The sequence below is a fragment of the Ovis aries genome, chromosome 14 (assembly GCF_016772045.2).
Source record: "Ovis aries strain OAR_USU_Benz2616 breed Rambouillet chromosome 14, ARS-UI_Ramb_v3.0, whole genome shotgun sequence".
Classification (NCBI taxonomy): Eukaryota; Metazoa; Chordata; class Mammalia; order Artiodactyla; family Bovidae; genus Ovis; species Ovis aries.
The window spans coordinates 58656817-58676078 of NC_056067.1; the positions used below are offsets into that span (position 1 = coordinate 58656817).

At 42.4% G+C, this 19262-nt stretch overlaps 1 protein-coding gene across 1 annotated transcript in view; it reads left to right on the forward strand.

Annotated features, from left to right (window-relative positions):
• LOC114118023 (zinc finger protein 347-like) overlaps positions 1-19262 on the forward strand; it is a 107859-nt gene that overhangs the window by 42217 nt on the left and 46380 nt on the right. The window lies entirely within an intron of this gene.

Here is a 19262-nt window from a genome sequence, read left to right on the forward strand (position 1 = left end):
TGAGATGAAGGGACTGACTTCATTAGATACAATTCATTCATATCCATGTTCCCTGGACAAACACACAGTCTGAATTACAAAATTCAATAGTGTGTGTGAATTAGCAACAGGGAGGGGAGAAAATAATGTAAAGCTAGGACATGACTCATCATGGTCAGTAGGATCACGAAGCCCTTCCGTACATAGTCCAGCCTGTTATAAAACATAATGTTCTACCAACTGACGAACAGAGTCGGCAAGATGTTAAAAGGCCTGAGCTTTGCATAGGAGGAGAGGGACAGTTACCAGGGACTGATGGTGTGCTAGGAACAATGCATAGAAATAGGGTCATGTTCTCCATTGGATAGAAATATCTGTTGTATCCATGATTAAAGAAGAGTTACTCTTATTTGTGGAAATTGAAGACAGAGCTGTCATGGTCTTCGTAGACCGGGACCTGAGGAATGGAGTCAACGAGAAGAAGGAAGCAGGGGACCCAAGTCTCGAGTGAAACAAGGGTGCTTTATTTGCAAAAACGCATGTTTATATATCTTTATACAAGGCAGCTTTAGGCAGTAAAAACATTGAGAAAAAAGAAAGCGAAGCAAATAACAGTCTTGAAATTGCCAGAAAACATTCCATATCCTGAGGAAGAGGGGCATAACTGAATAGATTACCTTCAAGTAAAAGGTCACTGAAGGGAATCCAAGCAGATGCTCTTTCTCATGACCTCAGTCCTGAGAACTTCATGCAGCTCTGCTCATTCCTGTTTTCCAGGAACTGATAAAGAATAGAGTCCTTGAGAATCGGCACACAAAAGAAGAAATTGTCATGTTGGATCCTTCAAAGTTGGATATCCCCTGACAGTTCCCCCCTTTTTACTTTTTCATAATTGGGGATGACTGTAGACACTTTTGTGAAAAAGGCCCTGAGCAAGTGAGTTTGTTTAGTTTGAACAATTTTAGTTGAAAGGCATTGGTATGTTACAGTTATCACCAGGATAACTATCAGCATTATAGTTCCAGATCGAATACTATGTGTAATGCCTTGAAACCATCTTCGAGGGTCTAGCCCAGATAATTGATCAGCTTAGCTCTTCAGTTATGGTTTCCAAATTGTTGGAAGAGGGTAGACTCTTATAGAAGGTTTCAAGGATTTCCTTTTGCAACAATTGTACATTTAAGGAAGCATTATTATGCACATCTTGCAAATGAAATTTGATTTTTTCCCAATTGTAAGCACTGAACCGAAAAGGAGTGATACAAAATTGAGTAGAATTCCAATCACAATTTAATAATACTTGTTTTTGTAAATCTATTAATTGATCTCCAACCCATTGGATGGCTGTTTTTTGATTCCTGAATTTTATCTTGAACTGTTTCATCTTTCTGACCCTGAGTGACCCATATAGTATGAGCATCTTTAATCCAATTTTGAATAAAGTTTCGTGTTTGAATTGAAGTTTGTAAACAGTGTGTGACAGCGGCAGTGGTGCAAATGGCTGTTAACCCCAAAATGCCAAGAATCAAGCATCTAATTAATCACTTAGATCGTCAGAGTAATTTCGTGAGTAACTGGGAGGTAAATCTTGCCATGGGATCCTCTTTCCAGGGTCATTGGAGGTCTGCTGGCAACCACAGACTATGTCGAGATCAAAGAATCAAAAGGGATTCGATTTTTTAGAGAAATAGAGGAATTAAGACAAGTATACAATTTGTAATCGATACAAGTCACAGAACATAAAGTCTTATTAAATTGTAAGTTTCCTATGGCAAAGACAAAAGGAAGGGGAACGCAAGCTTGTATAAAATATGAATGATTATAATGGAAGGAATAGTTATGACTATGACTGGTCCCTGTGAAATATCCAGTCCAAGCTCCAAGTTTTCATATTTGTAGCAAGTTTCCAGATGTCCCATTGTTCAGGCCCAGTTTGCCTATTGAGGACAGTTTGAGGGCAAGGAGGTGCCATTCCACCATCAAGCCAGCCAAGGAGTCCTTTGTCATGGAAGTGTTCCATTGAGCTGTTGGTAATCTTCCATGTTACTTGAGTAACATAATCACACATAGTACTGTTAATATTATCTGAGAGGTTAGATAACCACATACCATAGGGTTCCCAATCAACAATGGTGTATTTGGCCACAAACATGAATTTCCATGATTTGGCTTGACATCTATCTCAATAAACAGGAGTATATTTAAAATCCTTACAAGTAAACCCCTTACATTCCAAGTTTTGTCCTTGTCCTAGAGTTTTGGTAGTATTGACATGGTTCTCATAAAAGGACAGGGTAGTTAACAGTCTAAACAATGTGTGGAAGTTCTTTTTTGGAGACTGGATGAAAACCCACGTTTGTCGACTAACATTAATACATGATTCTGCTGGGCCCATGCATAAAGGAAGGATTTTATAGCCTAGAGGAATGTTAATCTTCCTTCATCCTCAGGATGAGAGGGCCCCTCCAAGCTCCAAGGAGGAGGCATATGTACTGAGTCATTAGTGGATACAGCTGGTCCTATATCTGTCCATTCTACAACCTGCAATAAAGGGGGGTTAGGTATATAAGCCAATAAGTGTGATTAATCAAGTCAGCCTGAGTGGGGGAAGCAAAAGCAAGCATAGCGACAAAAATATTTTTAGGATTCTGAGGCATTCTCTGTTGAGAAACCAGATTTCCAGCTTGATTGGTAAGGGTATTTATCTGTCCCCAAGTGGGGAAATCATAAGGTCAATGACCTCGAGTGCAGTGTCTCTTGGAAATTTTCAAGTCGCCATGGCTTGTACTGGAAACTCCTCCTCTTGGGGATTTCACTGTTTCTTCTGTATCTTGAATGCTGGTGGCTCCCCTGGAGCGGATCTTCCAAAGAGGGAGCCAACTCATTCGTTGGGTCCATCTGGAAAAATCCAAGCATACCCCTTTCCCTGTAATATTAATTTTCCAGATTTGCATTGTTTAGTCAACCCGCCTTAATACCAAATGGGCAGAGGAAGGGAAGTATCCTTCAATGCCTCAAAATGTGTTTCTGCTTTGTCAAAGTATCCCCTTGTGGCAAGTTTAAAAATTTTAAGCAAATAAAGCTGTATTAACAGTAGTTATGGGATTAAAGAGTATATTGCGTTGGAATCTGTTGGAGTCCTTTAATGGACTGGAACCTGATAAGAAAGTGAAAGAGAGAAAGACACGGGCATGCAAGCTCTGATGGAGCAAAGGTGCTTTAATGATCTGTCTGTGAGTATATATAGGCTGTTGTACACGAAATTTCTTTCGATAAAAATCAGAAAACCAAATGGACAGCAACCATTACCAAGGGAACAAGGGATTAATAATGGTCACAGGGTCAGGAGACGGTCCATATCTCAAAAAAGAGGATCAAGACTAAGCACTTGTGTCATAAGGAGAATGTTTACTGAAGGCGTTTCAAGCCTGTCTCATCCTATGACCTCAGTCCTGGGAGCGGTTTGCTGTTCCACTGGTTTCTGACAACAGAAACTGATAAGGAACAGAGGATTTATGAGGAACAGCACGTTGGAATCCTCCTGTTAAACATTCCCTGACAGTTCCCACTTATTTGTAAAAAGGGTTCTGACCATTTGAGTTTGTTTAGTTCTAACAATTTTGCATGAAGGCAGCGGTGAACAACAAATATAATTGTCAAGACAATCACCAAAATTACAGTTCCAGACCCAGGGCTGTGAGTAATGCTTTGAAACCATCTACGTGGGTCTAACCCAGATAATTGATCAGCTGGTTGTTCCAAATTAGTGGAAGAGGGCAGATTTTTAGAAAAGATTTCAAAGATTTCTTTTCGTAATAATTGTACATTCAGAGAGGCATTATCATGTATGCTTTATAAATGAAATTTGATTTGTTCCCAGTTGTAGGTACTATCATTGAATTGAACAGGTGTAATACAAAATTGAGTACAATTCCAATCACATTTTAGCATCACCTGTTTTTGTACATCTATTAATTGATCTCCAACCCATTTGATGACTGATTTTAGTTCCTGTATTTCATCTTGAATATGCTCATCTATCTGAGCCTGAGTGGCCCACATAGTATAAGCATCTTTAGTCCAATTTTGGATAAAATCATGTGTTTGAATTGAGGTTTGTAAAGCAGTGCCAGTGACGGCAGCAGTGGTGCAAATAGCTATTAATCCCCAAATGCCAAGAATCAGCCATCCAATGAATCGTGTAGATCACTGGAGCAGTTTAGTAAGTAACCGGGAAGCAAGTCCAGCTATGGGGCCTTTTTCCCAGGGCCGCTGGAGATTTATTGGTACCCCCAGACTACGTCGAGATTGGAGAATCAAAAGAGATTCATTTCTTAAGGAAACAGTTAAGTACATAATTTGCAATTTATACAAGTTACAGAACGCAAAGTCTTATTGAATTGTAAACTTCCTATAGCAAGAACAAAAGGAAGGGGAACACAAGCTTGTATGAAATATGATTGAGTATAACGAAAGAAATAGTTTCTGTAACTAGGATTAGTCCCTGTGAAATGTCCAGTCCAAGTCCTAAGTCTTCGGTGCTGGGTGCTCGCAGCAAGATTCCAGGTGTCCCATTGTTCAGGCCCAATCTGGTTATCGAGGACTATTCGAGGACGAGGTGGGTGCCATTCCACCGTCAAACCACCCAAGAAGTCCTTTGTCATGGTAATTTTGCATTATAGTGTTACTAACCTTCTATGCTACTTGAGAAGCATAATCACACGCAGTGCTGTTAATATCATCTGAGCAGTTAGATAACCACATACCATGGGGTCCCCAATCGACAATTGTATGATTAGCCACAAACATCAATTTTCCTGATTTGGCCTGATGCTTGTCCCCACGAACTGGTGTATATTTAAAGTTCTTATTAGTAAACGCTTTGCATAGTGTTCTTTGTTCTTTCCCTGACTCTCCCTAACGTTTCAGTAGTATAAACATGGTTCACGGACAAAGAAAGGGCAGTAAATAATGTAAGCAACATATGAAAGTCCTCTTTTGGAGGCCAAGTTTGTCTGCTAACATTTATGCATAATTGTGCTGGGCCCATACACAAAGGAAGGACTTCATAACCTAGAGAGATATTAGTTTCCCTTCTTCAGGGTGTGAGGGCCCTTTAAGGCCCCAGAGAGAAAGTATATGTATGGAGTCATTGGTTAATACTATTGGTCCTTTCTCTGTCCATTCTACAACCTGAAGTAAAGGGGGTTTGGGTATGTGAGCCCAGTGTGATTGATTAGTTCAGCTTGAGTGGGGGGGGGGGGGAGGTGCAAGCAAGCAAAGCAAGTAGGGCAACAAAAATATTTTCAGGACTCCGAAGCATTCTCTATTGAAAAAGTGGATTTTCAGCTTGATTAGTAAGGGTTTTTATTTGTTCCCCAAGACCAGAGATCCTAAGGTTGATGCCGTCAAGGGCTGTGCTTTCTGGAGATCTTTAGAGCCACCATGGCCTGTATTGAAATATCTTCCTCCTGGGGTTTTTGTTGTCTTGTTTCTATGTTGAAGGCCGGGGGCCCCCTTAGGTCGGATCTTCCAAAGAGGAAGCCGTGTGAGCTCATTGGATCCATGTGGGGAAATACAAGCATACCCTTCTTTCTATAACATTAATTTCCCAGATTTCCTTTGTTTATTCAACCTGTCTTGGTACCAAATGGGCAGAGGAAGAGAAGAGTCCTTCAATTCCTCGAAATGTTTTTCTGCTCGTGTCAAGATATCTCCTTGCAGTAAGTTTTTAAAATGCTGGGGTCCAGCCCCGGTGGATCCAGGGTAATTCGAAGGGGAGATGGAATCAGCGTTCTAGGAAAAAACTTATTTAATTACAGATATATAGAGAGATTAGAAACGGATAGTGTAGTAGAAAATTTAGTGGCGAAAAAGAGGCTGAATAATTTAGCCAGAAAAACAGAGAACAAGAAAGAACAACACAGGGGAATCAGTCTTTCCAGAAACTGATCCGTTTTCTTTATTTTCAGGTTTGGTTATATACCTTTTGTTATACATAGAGACAAATGGAAATTTTTAAAGTCACACGGGGTCAGCAGTCCTGACCTTTATCAAGATCAGGTGCTTCATATAAATGTATAAAAAAAGGTCTTAGGGGTTTTACATCATCTTCTGGCCATGAGGCCTACTTACATTTTATGATCCTTTCTTTCTGATCACCAAAAAACTGATTTTTTCCAAGGGTGTTTTTTCTTAAACCAGGCACCACCCCCCAAATAAAGTTGCATTCCTACAGGGTGAGGGTGTAGTGAGTTACAATCAAGAAAGGAATTTATTTAACCTAAGGTTAACATGATTAATCTTAAAGGTTTATACTTATTTCTCCTATATACTAGTTATATTCATTATAAGGACAGGGAATATGGAGATTTAGCAACAAACATTAGCCCAACAAATGAAAACCCTTCACCAATGTTTTTTTCTGTTTCCTGAGTTATACCAATTTGTTTATGGCTGGAGTCCCAGATAGAGTGGGCTGTGTATCCCAAGGACATGATAAAAGTTAACTTTAGGTTTCTTCTTAGGCCTGTTTTTGTTTCCCAGGCAGAATTGGAGCTCCAAAAAAGTATTTTAACAAGTTAACATTTTCCTACCTGCACATGTAAGAAGAACCGGTTTTGCAATTTCAAAAAAGATTTTATTTGAATCAGTTTTTTTCTGGAGTCTAAAGAATGAATATCATGGCCATTCAGTGTCAAAAATATCACTTCTCCTTTTTGTAGTTACAGTATATTATTAATGATATATGCATGAGGGAATTGCTGTCACATTGGATGTAAAGCCTTGACCACAAAAATTTGACAAATAGTAGGACTGTTAAGTATACGTTGAGGTAACACAGTCTATTGAAATCTTTTATGAGGCCCGATGTGATTAGGAAAAGGGAGAGAGAAAGAGCATCTCAGTCTAAAGGGTGTAAAGGTATATTTAAAAATCAGTCTTGTAAATCAGTGCCAATAATAATGTGCCAATTTTGAGGAATAGTAGTAGGGGATGGGATGCCTGGTTGTAGTGCACCCATGGGTTTCATAGATGCATTAACTTTTCTAAGGTCTGTTAAGAGATGTCATTTGTTAGAGTTCTTTCTTATAACAAAAATAGGAGAGTTCCAAGGAGAGTAAGATTCCTCAATATGTTTTGATTCTAATTGTCTGTCTATAAGTTCTTTAGTAGCCTGTAATTTTTCTTTCGTAAGGGGCCATTGTTCTGTGCAAATAGGCTCGTCACTCTTCCAAGTTATTTTAATCATTGCTTGTTTGTTAAATGAGCAGTGACCCCTAGGAAAAACGTGGAATGTATATCTGAGTTTGCCATTTCATAAGTAAGTCCCTTCCTATTAGATTAACGGGGTGCATCTATCACATAAGGTCTTAATGTTGCAGGCTGGCCTTTTGGTCCTTCATATGGGTAGATTTGAATATTTTGATAAATTTCTTGTACTTTGGTTTGAGAAATTCCTGAAATTTGGCAAGAGATTTTTTTGTATAGGCCAGGTTTGGGGCCATAAGTGTTTGGAAATAATAATAATATCAGATCCAGTGCCGAGGAGACCAAAAAATCTTGTACCATTAATTTTGATATTTATATGTGGCCAGGCATATTGAGATACCAATGATGTGCATAAGGATTATTTTTGATCTGCCGAATCTGCTTGTCTGTATGTTATTAGAGGAGTTAATAGAAATGTAAGGCAAAAGAAGTAATTGAGCAATTTTGTCCCCCTTTTTGAATTGCCAAAGAATCTGAGATGACATCAGCATTTAAATCTCTCCTTTATAATCTGAGTCAATCACTCCAGGGTGAACAGTAATTCCTTTAGATGTCAAAGTAGATTGGCCAAGTAAAAGACCAAAGTTTTGTGGGGGCAGGGGTCCAAAAAGTCCGGTAGGTTCTCTGGAAGGGACTGCTTGAGGGTAAAGGGAAAAATCATTCAGGGGTGATATATTGACGGCAATACTGCTGGATGTTGAGGGTTTGAGGAAAAAGAAGTCCCCCTGGTTTTTGTTGTAGGGGACCTGGGGGGGGTGGGGTAGGGGTGGGGGGACTCTTTGGAGTTTCCTAGAATAGGTTTTCCTTCAATATCAAATTTAGATTTACAGTCTTTGTCCCAATGCATTCCTCTATGGCAGCAAGAGCAGATTCTTTGAAGTTTTTCATTAGCCTTCTTAGGGCAGTCTGGAGAAGGGAATGGCAAACCACTTCAGTATTATTGCCTTCAGAACCCCATAAACAGTATGAAAAGGCAAAATGATAGGATACCAAAAGAGGAACTACCCAGGTCAGTAGCTACCCAATATTCTACTGGAGATCAGTGGAGAAATAACTCCAAAAAGAATGAAGGGATGGAGCCAAAGCAAAAACAATGCCCAGTTGTGGATGTGACTGGTGACAGAAGCAAGGTCCGATGCTGTAAAGAGCAATATTGCATAGGAACCTGGAATGCCAGGTCCATGAATCAAGACAAATTGGAAGTGGTCAAACAAGAGATGGCAAGAGTGAACGTCAACATTCTAGGAATCAGCAAACTAAAATGGACTGGAATGGGTGAATTTAACTCAGATGACCATTATATCTACTCCTGCAGGCAGGAATCCCTCAGAAGAAATGGAGTAGCCATCATGGTCAACAAAAGAGTCCAAAATGCACTACTTGGATGCAGTCTCAATAACGACCGAATGATCTCTGTTCATCTCCAAGGCAAATCATTCAATATCACAGTTATCCAAGTCTATGCCCCAACCAGTAATGCTGAAGAAGCTGAAGTTGAATGGTTCTATGAAGACCTACAAGACCTTTTAGCACTAACACCCAAAAAAGATGTCATTTTCATTACAGGGAACTGGAATGCAAAAATAGGAAGTCAAGAAACACCAGGAGGAACAGGCAAATTTGGCCTTGGAATGCAGAATGAAGCAGGGCAAAGACTAATAGAGTTTTGCCAAGACAATGCACTGGTCCTAGCAAACACCCTCTTCCAACAACACAAGAGAAGACTCTACATATGGACATCACCAGATGGTCAACACCAAAATCACATTGATTCTATTCTTTGCAGCTAAAGATGGAGAAGCTCTGTACAGTCAACAAAAACAAGACCAGGAGCTGACTGTGGCTCAGATCATGAACTCATTACCAAATTCAGACTTAAATTGAAGAAAGTAGGGAAAACCACTAGACCATTCAGGTATGACCTAAATCAAATCCCTTATGATTTTACAGTGGAAGTGAGAAATAGATTTAACGGCCTAGATCTGATAAATAGAGTGCCTGATGAACTATGGAATGAGGTTCGTGACATTGTACAAGATATGGGGATCAAGACAATCCCCATGGAAAAGAAATGTAAAAAACCAAAATGGCTGTCGGGGGAGGCCTTACAAACAGCTGTGAAAAGAAAAGAAGCAAAAAGCAAAGGAGAAAAGGAAAGATATAAGCATCTGAATGCAGAGTTCCAAAGAAGAGCAAGAAGAGATAAGAAAGCCTTCTTCAGTGATCAATGCAAAGAAATAGAGAAAAGAACAGAATGGGAAAGACTAGAGATCTCTTGAAGAACATTAGAGATACCAAGGGAAAAATTCATGCAATGATGGGCTCAATAAAGGACAGAAATAGTCTGGACCTAACAGAGGCAGAAGATATTAAGAAGAGGTGGCAAGAAACGACCCAGATAATCATGATGATGTGATCACTAATCTAGAGCCAGACATCCTGGAATGTGAAGTCAGGTGGGCCTTAGAAAGCATCACTATGAACAAAGCTAGTGGAGGTGATGGAATTCCAGTTGAGCTGTATCAAATCCTGAAAGATGATGCTGTGAAAGTGCTGCACTCAATATGCCAGCAAATTTGGAAAACTCAGCAGTGGCCACAGGACTGCAAAAAGGTCAGTTTTCATTCCAGTTCCAAAGAAAGGCAATGCCAAAGAATGCTCAAACTACCGCACAATTGCACTCACCTCACATGCTAGTAAAGTAATGCTCAAAATTCTCCAAGCCAGGCTTCAGCAATACATGAACCATGAACTTCCTGATGTTCAACCTGGTTTTAGAAAAGGCAGAGGAACCAGAGATCAAATTGCCAACATCCGCTGGATCGTGGAAAAAGCAAGAGAGTTCAAGAAAAACATCTATTTCTGCTTTATTGACTATGCCAAAGCCTTTGACTGTGTGGATCACAATCAACTGTGGAAAATTCTGAAAGAGATGGGAATACCAGAACACCTGACCTGCCTCTTGAGAAATCTGTATGCAGGTCAGAAAGCAATAGTTAGAACTGGACATGGAACAACAGACTGGTTCCAAATAGGAAAAGGAGTATGTCAAGGCTGTATATTGTCACCCTGCTTATTTAACTTCTAGGCAGGGTACATCATGAGAAACACTGGACTGGAAGAAACACAAGCTGGACTCAAGATTGCCGGGAGAAATATGATAACCTCAGATATGCAGATGACACCACTCTTATGGCAGAAAGTGAAGAGGAACTAAAAAGCCTCTTGGTGAAAGTGGAGAGTGAAAAAGTTGGCTTAATGCTCAACATTCAGAAAACGAAGATCATGGCATCCAGTTCTATCACTTCATGGCAAATAGATGGAGAAACAGTGGAAACAGTGTCAGACTTCATTTTTGGGGGCTCCAAAATCACTGCAGATGGTGACTGCAGCCATGAAATTAAAAGACACTTACTCCTTTGAAAGAAAGTTATGACTAACCTAGATAGCATATTGAAAAGCAGAGACATTACTTTGCCAACAAAGGTCCATCTAGTCAAGGCTATGGTTTTTCCTGTGGTCATGTATGGATGTGAGAGTTGGACTGTGAAGAAAGCTGAGCGCCGAAGAATTGATGCTTTTGAACTGTGGTGTTGGAGAAGACTCTTGAGAATCACTTGGACTGCAAGAAGATCCAACCAGTCCATTCTGAAGGAGATCATCCCTGGAATTTCTTTGGAGGGAATGATGCTAAAGCTGAAACTCCAGTACTTTGGCCACCTCATGTGAAGAGCTGACTCATTCGAAAAGACTCTCATGCTGGGAAGGATTGAGGGCAGGAGGAGAAGGGGACGTCCGAGGATGAGATGGTTGTATGGCATGACCGACTCAATGGACATGGGTTTGGGTGGACTCCGGGAGTTGGTGATAGACAGGGTTACCTGGCATGCTGCGGTTCATGGGGTCGCAAAGAGTCGGACACAACTGAGAGACTGTACTGAACTGAACTGAACTGCCCCCTGCGCCAGGACGCTTTGCCCCCCTGCGCCGAGTCGCCCCTCCTCAACGTGCCACGCCGCGCCGGTGCTCCGCCCGGGCGCGCCATGCCGAATCTCCCAGCCCCGCCGGCTGAGTTGCCCTGTCAGACGCGCCTGAACGCTCCGCCCCGCCCCTCCTGCCAATCCAAGACGGCCCGCCCCTCTGCTCATGGGGTTCCGCCTCACATTCCAAAGGTCCCGCTGGTCAGGCTTCTCTGTACCACCTACTCCAGGACGGCCAGGCCCTGCTTGCAGGCCGTCCAGCTATGTTTCTGCGCGTGCGGCACCCTGACACACGCGGAAGCGGAGAGCGGCGAGTGGAGGTCCCAGCGCAGCGTGAGTTTCTGTCCTTGGAGTCAAACCTGCCTCTCGCAGTCTCCTTTCTTTGTACCCCGGCTCTGAGGGTGGTACTGACCCTAAATCCCCGCTCCCGCCCCACCACGCTCAGCAAATTCGAACATCTCCGTAAGCGGCGAAGGGGCGCCTGCCTTTTGGTTTAAAGTCCGCACTGAAGCCGGTTCCTGCTTTTGGAACACTGAAACCCTGCGTTTCGCACTTTTTCTGGCTTAACGCTGTTTACTGACCTCACGGACCCCTCTATCCTTTCTGCACTACATACAATTCTATTAGGCGAGGTGGTTTATTCGCTCCACGTTCTTCAGCCTCTCCTCGGGCCCTGGAGACCTCGCCGGCCGCCCTGCTCCCGGAGAGGCTGCGTTCTCTCCCCTGTCCTGGGATTCTGGGGAGCCCGCCCCGCTCTGAGACCCCTTTTCCCCCAGCCCCTCTGTTCTCAGGTCTCCTCAGGCCGGTCCTTCTGCGCTTCAGAGTGACCTTTCCCCTGATCCCTGGTAGGGGGAGGTGACCTGAACCAGCCACGTGACGCCCATGGTTCTTCGGCCCCAAATACCACCCGCTGGAATTTGGCTCTTGCGGGAGGGCCTTTCTTATTCAGTCTCCTACCCTGTTAATAGTGGGCGGAAGGTGGGATCAGAAGAAGCAGAGACAGCGACTCCTAGAGAACTGGAAAATTGAGAATAGCATGTGGGACAAGCGATGGCAGTGAAGAGGATTGTGAGGAACTTGAAAGACAGCTTCATGAAAGAGAATGAGCCTTGAAGGGAGCGGGTGAGGAAAGGAGAGAAATTTAAAGAAAAGCAGGATCTCCGGAGCGTTAAAGGTGAGCAACATAGGGAGGTGTGGTTGTTCTTTCCGACTCTGTGAGTCTTGTATCTCCCAGAGTTTTCTCAAATCCATGTCCGTTGAGTCCAAGGATGGTATCCAACCATCTCATCCTCTGCCGCTCTCTTCTATAGCCTTCAAGGGAGAGCGTCTGTAAATCAGGGGTCCCAAAGAGGGCGACAGTGGAGAGGCAGTTTACACAGACAGCGTGCAAAGGGGATACAAGAGTTGGGACCAGAGCCACAATATCCGGCCGGGAGAGAAAGGGGACTTCTAGAGATTGGAGGAGCTGAGAAAAAAAGCGAGCTGAAAGGAAGCATAACCACTTGGGAGTGCCAGAGAGTTGGGAGGAAGGGCGGGCAGAGGTGGAAAAAGAAAGGCAGAAATGCAGGGAGGTTGAGGATCACCAGGGAGGCTGAGAGAAAACAACTTGAAGGTGAACAGATGGCAGAGAGAGGTGGGATGGGAGGCAGGGAAGAAGTAGAGAGGAGGACAGGCACAGCAGGAGAGCAGAGAAAGAGAGACAGAGAAAGAAGTAGGGAAACAGATCAACCAAATGGAGTGGAAACAGCTAGTGTGCAGGTAATGGTGGGGACTAGATCCAGAAGAGTGCTGAGTCAGTTGGGTAAGAATTATTAAGTCGTTATGCATTGATTTTTGGCTTTAAAATGTAATGCAAATCTTGCTTCTTTAAATTATACAGATAAGAATGAGAATTGCAAAACTTCTGTCTGTGAGGCATGTGTATTTTGTAATAATTTGTATTCAAAGATCATCCATGTGTAGAGCCTGTTGAGGTGGGGGCTGTGGCAGTGACTTGATTCTCTCAGCTGTGGGTCACCCCCTTCCCTATTCCTGGTGAGAGTAGAGATGAAGAGAGAAGAAATGGGACAAGAACTGGACTGACTCTTACTACATGATGCCTTTTCAAGGAACTTTAAACATGTTCTTTGTGATGGTTTTACTTTTGGCTTTCTGCTTTCTTTACATTTAATTATTTTTATAGCTTGGGATAAAGATTTGTTCGTTCAATAGCAACTTTCTTGTAAACAGTTATGGAGATGTGTCTCACTTGGGACAACTTGGATGAATGTAGAGAATATCATGGTAAGTGAATTAAGACAGACAGGGAAAGACTGGTATGTCCTTCCATTATATGGAATGTGAAAAAAAAAATGAAACTCACTAGTACAAGAGCATAGGATGGTGGTCATCTGGGGCTGGGAGGAGGGGAAGATGGGGAGATGTTGGTCAAACGGTACAGATTTTGAGTTGTAAAATGAATGTGTCCTGGGGAGGTATGCGCAGCATGCTGACCGTAGTTAATCCTGTTCTGTTACTGCATGCTGGGAATTTGTCAGGAGAGTACATCGTCAGTGTTTTCACCACACTCAGAACATGGGAATTTGGAGGTGATGGATGTGTTCATTAGTGGTTTGTGATAAATATTTTACAGTGTACACGTGTCACATGGTCACAGGGTGTATGGTATGTATACACATACTCTGGATAGTCGGTTCTCCCCATCAGACATGTTCCTCAGGATCCTGTGTGGGGCCTTGCCCCAGGAATGTGCACAGAGCAGCAGATGATTCAGATCTGGATCCTGCATTGAGCACCAGGGCTCTTAGCCTCCACTTCTGAGACTGAGATCAGGCCTTGGGGGAGGGAAGGGCACTCTGCTCTGAGTGGAGCTGGACCAGGGCCTGCTGTGTGACCTGAAGGGCATCTTGGGGTCAGCAGAGGTGGCCCCTGCCACTGTGTACATGAGGCCTCGCCAGGAGGGGAGTGTGATCCAAGGAAATTGTGGGAAAGTCCCATGTTGGACTCTATGTGGGAATTGACTGTCCTGAGTCCCTCCTGAGACAGTGGCCACAGAGGACTGTCTGTTCCACACAGTGAGGGCTTCCCTGTGTGTGTGTGGTTGAGGCTCAGGAAAGGGATGTGTTGACTCTAAGCATTAAAGAGTGTGTTTTTAACTTTCATGATAGAACTGTGAAGACTCATGGATGAAGAAGCCCAGAAGAGGAAAATGCAGGAGTCAGGGATGGTTCTTTCTCAGGTAGGGTCATATTCTCAGTGGATTCTCACACTGCCTTCCTGAAATGCCCTTCTCAGGACTCACTAATCATGTCTGACTCTGGAGTGTCCTGTCTGACTACTGTACATGCACACTCACCTAGGGCCTTCCCTCAGGGCCTGTCGTCTCCACTTAGATTCCATCTCCTCATGACCTGGGGACCTGGCCCTTGTGAGGAGGCTCCCCTGGGCACCATCCTGGGCAGGGCTTCTCACCCACGGGTTGGAGGTGGGGTCTTGGTGCTGTTGGGCAGCAGGGACTGTTTAGGGCTGATCTGGATGCGCTGTCTGCTCTCAGTCAACCAGGGTAAAGAAGCTATATGTGGACCTCATGTATTAACATGTATGGTACATGGTAAAATCTGCAAAAGAGGCCAATGAGTGGAAATCAGTTCTAACTTTGTATAGTACATTTAAAACTAAATGAGCACCTCCTTAAAAACTTAAGTGTTTGGGAATGGAATGGAAAGTTCAGAAAGAGATCTCAGGACTGGATGGTGTTTCATATCATTGTCTGTTTTATCTTTTTTCTTCTTTTTCAGTTTCTTGTTTTTTTTAAATTCTTTTCATTGTTTCTAGTCTTTCCATTGTCTATTTAAACCATGAAATCAAGTTTACTAATATTTTTTGTCTTTCCTTCTTGGTTGCAAGTTGCGTCTTGCAGTATCTTAGTTCCTGAGGAGGAATTGAACCTAAAACCCCTGCAGTAGAAATGCAGGGTCTTAAGCACTGGACCACTAGGAAAGTCCCAACTTTACTAATTTTGATTCATTTCTATTTCAGAAACAATATTTAATGTAGGCAATTAGAGACCAAGAATTGGCTCCAAATAGCTTTCCATTGATTTATCAGAATATTATTTCTATTGAAATGATCCTTACCTCTTTTTCTTCTTCTCCTTTTGTGTGAAAATAAAAACTCTGCTCAGGGCCTCATGGTGAAATGTATTTTCATATCAGGGACAGTTGACCTTCAAGGCTGTGGCCATCAAATTCACTCCTGAGGCATGAGAATGCTTAAACCTTGTTCAGAGGGCCTTGTACAGGAATGTGATGATAGAGGCCCTCAGAAACGTGCTCTCTGTGGGTAAGAATAACTTGCCTCTGAAGTTTGGGATCTGCCCTGGGGGTGTGTCTCTGCATTTTCTCTGTATGCCTCTTGGTAGCCTGTTTTTAGTAACTGAGCTCAAAGCCCTGTTGACTCAGACATGAAAAGCCTCATGATTGGCATTAGGAATTTAAACTTGTCCTTTCTTCAGGTGATCTGCCCACTACATGGTACACAAGGAGTTTTTCCAGAGCTTAAGTATTTATAAAGTTGATTTCAACCTTTTGAAATATCCAATTTCCTATTTTGTACCCCTATGGTCTTGGTTTAGTAGTTCTTTAAAAGTAATAGATCTTTGCATATTGTACTATTCCTTATGCATTCAGAAGGAGGTAGAGAGGGAATGAATACGTGAAGTACTGTTCTTTCCATCTTTAATGCTTTAATCAATATTCACACCTTGGAATTCTGCCGGGGTCCAGCCCCGGAGGATCCAGGGAATTCGAAGGTGGGGACGGAGTCGGCATCCTGGAAAAAACTTATATAATTACAGATATAGAGGGAGATTAGAAACAGATAATGTAGTAGGAGAATTAGTGGAGAAAAGAGGCTGAATAACTGGTTTACATGGAATCCCAATCACCACCTACATAGGCCACAGGCGTCTTTCCATTTTCCCAAAGGAGAGGAGGCACTGAGGCCTCCCCAGTCCGATCTCAGAAGCCCAGGCAGAATTAGCAGGCTCCCACATTTCAGATGGGAATTCAGCCAGGAAAACGGGGAGTGAGAAAGAAACGACATGGGGGAATCAGTCTTTCCAGAAACTGATCCGATTTCTTTATTTTTCAGGTTTGTTTATATACCTTTTTGTTATACATAGGGATGAATACAGAGTCACGTGGGGGTCAGCAGACCTGACCCTTGTCACAATCAGGTGCTTCATATAAAATTATACAAAGGTCTTATGAGTTTCATCATCTTTTAGCCATGAGGTCTGCTGACATTTTATGGCCCTTTCTGATACTGGTTAGTTAACCAGAAAACTTACTTTTCCAGGGGTGATTTTTTCTTAAATCAGGCGCCACCCTCCAAATAAAGTTGCATTCCTATAGGGTGAGGATGTAGTGAGTTACAATCAAGAAAGGAATTTACTTAACCTAAGGTTTATCATGATTAATCTTAAAGGTTAATACTTATTTCTCCTATATGCTAGTTATATTCATTATAAGGACAGGAATATGGAGATTTAGCAGCAAGTATTGGCTCAACAAATGTAAACCCTTCACCAACGTTCCCCTTAAGATCTATTTTGTCTTAAGATAGTGATAAAGTTACATTTTTGTCTAGCAAGGACACAGTGATTTATAGTGATTTATAACAAAGTACAGTGATCTATAACAAAAGAGAAGATTCATTAACTCAAAAAGTCTAGTATTGCTAACATCAAAAAACTATATTTCCTTTTCTATATTCCAAATACATTGATTAATATATTCCCAGGTGCCTAAGGATATGGAGGCCTGATGGCAATCATTGACTCATCAATGAGAAAAAGCCCTATGCTAATACTCCAAACTCTCTGTGCTGTTTATGGTTGAGAGGTTGTCACACAAGCTAGTCTGTCAGCAGAGAGGTTTGACCTGAGACACCCTTGTCACACCCAGGGCAGGGAATTAGCAGTAATTATTGGCCCGACAAATGAAAAAAACCTTCACCAATATAATTCGTAATCAACCCACTAATACTATACTAATGATCTTCTAACTTCTCAAAAGAGTCTGTATTTAGAAAGTTTTAAAACATCCCATGCCTCTCACAGTTGGGAGGCTGTAAACAGTCGCATGCGGCTGGACAAGCCTGATCAGGCAGGCCAGAGAACCTTCAGAGTTCGTAAGTTAAAACACTCTTGTCACCCCCAGGAGTTTTTATTAACTGGAGCTGCAAGTTAACTCCTTCTCTGAGAGAAATGGTTATGGGGGAGAGCTCCCGTAAAGTACTCTGGTTTTGGGGGTAGATGCTTGGGAACAGGGTGTTTCCTGAGGCTTGATCACGCCTTTGCGTATGCCAAGCTTCCTTCCTCATGACCTTTGCCATGGGTGGAGTTCCTCACGCCGGCTCCCAACAGAATTCATCAGAGAATTCATACTGGAAAGAAACGTTACAGATGTAATAAGTGTAGCAAAGTCTTTAGTTGGAGTTGGGGCCTTAAAATTCATCAATACATAATGGACAGAAACCATAGAAATGTAATGAGGCTGGGAAACCTTTAGTGCACGTTTAGTCTTAACTGACCATCAAGCAGTTAAGACATATGGGAGAGAAGCTCTTTAAATGTATGTGGCAAAGCCTTTAGTTACAGATCTTATTTTTACAGTTCATCGGAGAATTCATACTGCAGAAAAACCATATAAATATGATGTTTGTGCCAGTGCTTTACTCAAAAGGTGAGCCTTGGAATTCTTTAGAGAATTCATACTAGAGAGAAAACTTACAAATGTAACGAGTGTGACCAAGATTTCAATGCACGTTGAGCTCTAACCAAGCATCAAGCAGTTCATACAGGAAAGAAATCATATAAATGTAATTTATGTGGCAAAGCTTTCTGTTACAGGTTTCATATTACGGTTCATTGGAGAATTCATACTGGAGAGAAACCATATAAATGCGATGTGTGTGGCCGGTGCTTTACTCAAAATGCACACCTTGGAATTCATCTGGGAGTTCATGCTGGAGAGAAACCGTATAAATGTGATGTATGTGGCAAAGCCTTTAGGCAAAATGGACACATTACAGTTCATCAGAGAATTCATACTGAATTCAGTTCAGTTCAGATCAGTTCAATTGCTTACTCGTGTCCGACTCTTTCTGACCCTGTGAACTGCAGCATGCCAGGCCTCCCTGTTCATCACCAACTCCTGGAGTTCACTCAGACTCATGTTCATTGAGTCAGTGATGCCATCCAGCCATCTCATCCTCTGTTGTCCCCTTCTCCTCCTGCCCTCAATACCTCCCAGCATCAGGGTCTTTTCAGATGAGTTAGTTTTTCACATCAGATGGCCAAAGTATTGGAGTTTCAGCTTCAACATCAGTCCCTCCAATGAACACCCAGGACTGATCTCTATAGGATGGACGGTTGGATCTCCTTGCAGTCCAAGGGACTCTCAAGAGTCTTCTCCAACACCACAGTTCAAAAGCATCAATTCTTTGGTGCTCAGCTATCTTTATAGTCCAACTCTCACATCCATACATGACCACAGGATAAACCATAGCATTGACTAGACAAACCTTTGTTGGCAAAGTAATGTGTTTGCTTTTGAATATGCTGTCTAGGTTGGTCGTAACTTTCCTTCCAAGGAGTAAGTGTGTTTCAATATCGTGGCTGCAATCACCATCTGCAGTGATTTGGAGCCCAGAAAAATAAAGCCAGCCACTGATTCCACTGGTTCTCCATCTATTTGCCATGAACTGATAGAACTGGATGCCATGATCTTAGTTTTCTGAATGTTGAGTTTTAAGCCAACTTTTTCACTCTCCTCTTTCATTTTCATCAAGATGCTCTTCTTCACTTTCTGCAATAAGGATGGTCTCATCTGCATATCTGAGGTTAAGGATATTTCTCCCAGCAATCTTGACTCCAGCTTGTGCTTCTTCCAGCCTAGCGTTTCGCATGATGTACTCTGCACGGAAGTTAAATAAGCAGGGTGACAATATAGAGCCTTGACGTCCTCC